Raw genomic sequence first — 3,498 nt, 5'->3', positions numbered from 1 at the left:
ATTATTCTGACAGATATTGCGATATTAATATGATTAATTACTTAATAAAAATAATTAATTTTCACACAAAAAAACTATTAAAATTTTAGCGGTGTGTTTCAAACCAGTATGTTATCTGGAGAACATGATGTGTAAGCCAACGTGTCTCTTTTGAACTACAAATTAGCTTCTGCAATTGGCATATTGCACGTAGCCATATAACAGTTTTGATAATAGTTTGAATAATTGTGCAGCCCTATATTATATAAATGATTTAATAGTTTAATATTTTCGAGCCAGGACCTATTTGGATCAAGTAGCTTGTGAAAATAAGGTGTGTCAGATAAAGGAGTTTACTGGTGTTTCACTGTGTCAGATACATATTTAATGTATGACTCAGAATTGGCAGATAACACCAAACGGCTGACTGACAAAGTTAGCGTCTAGCTGGTGAAGAAGGTAAAAGATTTAGCAGGTAAAGAGCCAAATATTTTCTCAGGAGTTGGTTGAAACCAAACCAGAACTGAAGCGAGTGAATATTGGACTTAAGATTTGCTGGTTGGACAGAAACGCTACGGCACAGGGATGAGACAGCAACTGTTTGCTAACACATCCACTATATCAAGTTTTTAAAGTTAAAAATGTATGGAGCTATGATATTTAATTTCAAGAGGGAATAGATCTGTAATTTAGTGAAAATAACAGATCTCTGAAGTCAAAGAACATTAAAGTGATTTTAAGAGGCAGTGCCATTGCATATAAAGTCAGTACTATTGAATAGAATACAGCTTTACTGTCCACAAAGGCAAAATGCTAATTTGGTCTAGTCGATGCAGATGGAAGCACATTTGTTCGAGATTAAAAAGTTTGAACTTGAGAAAATAATTCTTCTTCTCATGCAGATGAAATGAAAACAAGACACACACACACACACACACACACACACACAATGTCTAAATATGAGGAAAACGTGTCCTGCAGGTATGTTTAAAGCTTAAAGCACACTTTTATATTTAATATTCACAAAATGAAATGAACACAATGAGCAGAGAGTGAAGCATCAACAACAGACCACAGCCACACACACACTGTGACCCTGACATATGGACGCTGGCCTCTCCTGGTGGAAGAGGGGTGGGTGCTTTTGGGTATTTGGTATTTGATAACAGCAGGGTATTTCACAGAGAGGGGGGGGTTAATCAGCTATCATCATATATAACTATTTCCTGATGGATCAGTGGTTCAGAGCTGTTTACTGTATGTTCTGCTGGATTGTTTGTTATTTTGTTATAATAAGGTGATATGTTCCATGATTATATGTTTGTTTTTGCAATGAAATCTCCCTCATTATTATTATTATTGGACATTCAACAGTCAATAGTTGGTTAATGAAAAAAATCCATATTTTTCAATAGTAACAGTATTTTTAAACTACTGGTAAAATCCAAATAAAGTGATTATGTGGAACAGATCAGTCCTTAAAAAAAAAAGGTTTGTGGCTATGAATCCCAAGTGAACATATCACATGCAGTGTTTTATATTGTGAACAAGGGATCACACAATTATTAATGTTAATTTAAGTTTGAATTTCAAATAAACAGCCTTCTGTATACTGTCTAAAGCTGGGCTGTAGGTTACCATCTGGATGGATAAATAAAACAAGAAGTCTGGATGGATTTAAATATTTCTGTTGATTAAAGTGGATTAATATATCTCATCAAGAAATTAGTTTTTTTCATATTTGTCCACCTGCTGGGACGTGTCTGTCTGTCCTTCCGTCTCCAGTCTCTAATAGTAACTGCTGTAGCGGAGGCTGATTTGTCTTGGAAAGTAAACCCCAGGAACACACACTGGTTTCAAACAGACCGATAAAAGAAATGCTGAATGAAAGGCTGCATTGTGCTCGTGGAGCCGGTGTAACAGAGACTCAGACATGGCTCTTTATTAAAATAGTTAATTCATTTTCTGTTGATTCATTTATGGCTTCATTGATTAATTGTTTCATCCCTACGCACCAATACACTTTCTAAGCTCTGGGAAAGTTCAACAAATAATGAATTTATTTTTATATAATGAATGTGCTTCAGGGGATTGTTGTAGTTGCAGTTCTACGGTCGACAAGGAGGACAAACTGGTAACTCTGCTGCACTGTATCAGCTCGGTTTATAACAGACATGGTATGGATTCAATCTGTGTGTGTGTGTGTGTGTGTGTGTGTGTGTGTGTGATGTTACTCTGAGTGTAAGGTACTGAGCTCTGCTGACATTATCCTCAGAGGATTGGATGATTAATCTGATACGAACCAATCAGATTTCAGAATTGACTGGCAGGTATTCTGCTGATCAATGGATTAATAATGAATACAGTTAATAATATTATGTAATGAGAACACAGATGAACTAGTACTTTCTTATTTTACTGACTGACATGGGGGGGTGGACAAAATAATGTGAACACAACCTCTTTGCAGCATGGGCAGGCCTGGGTTCAGGGGTTAACACTGTCGACTCACAGCTGGGACAGAGCCTTTCTGTGTTACTTTGGTTTCCCCCACCATCAGAACATGTATGTTAGGTTAATTCTCCAGTCAAGGCACTGACTTCGATGTGGAGTTGGTCCCTGAGTGCCGTGCAGTGGCTGCCCAGTACTCCTTGTTAGGACTTGTTGTTGGACATGTTGGTGTTAACTGCAGATTACAAATTGCATTTGCAGTGTTTTATTGTGTATGATTGTATATGTGAGAATAAAGTTGATTCTGTTGAGTATCAGTAATATAAACAGATAATGTTCTCCACAAACATTATTATATATTATTAGTAATAATTTCATTGATCACAAACATATTTATAATACTATTTCTATTACTGTTTTTACTCTTTCATAAGACAGAAAAAATACTTATATTCTATTTGAGGTATATTTAATAAAAACGTGTGTTGGCTTGTTAAAGAAAAACTGTCGCTTGTGGCGAGTTGACATTTATAGACTTGTTGGATATAGTCAGCAATTTGAATCAATCAAATTTTGGATTTATTTTGGATTAAAAAAAAGTCCACACCGAGATGGCAATGTTGGTCTGATGTCTGGTACTGACTAAAATATGTCAACAACAGTGGACACTCATGGTCCCCAGAGGATTAATCCAAATGATTCCCTCTTGATTTATGCCGTAGCGCCAACATGAGGTTGACGTCTGTGGTTCAGAGTCATGAAATCATGAAAATGATGATGAATTGTAATAGCTTTGATGATACTCTTTTCTTGTTGCACCATCAACAAATTAGCATTCCCACAATTAGCAAATGTTAGTTTGCTAACACATTAAATTAAGTCGTTGGGCACGATAAACATCTGCTAAACATCAGCATGTTAGTATTGTGTATTATGTTAGCATTTGGCTCAAAGCAACGTAGTGCCTAACTACAGCCTACAGTCATTAGCATGGCCATAGACTCTGTATAGTCTTGTTTCACTGTCTTTAATGATGAGCAGTAATCTTAAAATTATAGTGTGTTAACT

At 36.0% G+C, this 3,498-nt stretch overlaps 1 protein-coding gene across 1 annotated transcript in view; it reads left to right on the top strand.

The window, feature by feature from the left end:
* cerkl (ceramide kinase-like) overlaps positions 1-3,498 on the top strand; it is a 34,977-nt gene that overhangs the window by 7,792 nt on the left and 23,687 nt on the right. The gene's annotated exons all lie outside the window — the stretch shown is intronic.

This window comes from Morone saxatilis, unplaced genomic scaffold, assembly GCF_004916995.1.
Source record: "Morone saxatilis isolate NCDOM2014 unplaced genomic scaffold, NCSU_SB_2.0 Contig5, whole genome shotgun sequence".
Classification (NCBI taxonomy): Eukaryota; Metazoa; Chordata; class Actinopteri; family Moronidae; genus Morone; species Morone saxatilis.
This window is presented reverse-complemented; position numbering and strand designations above follow the sequence as displayed.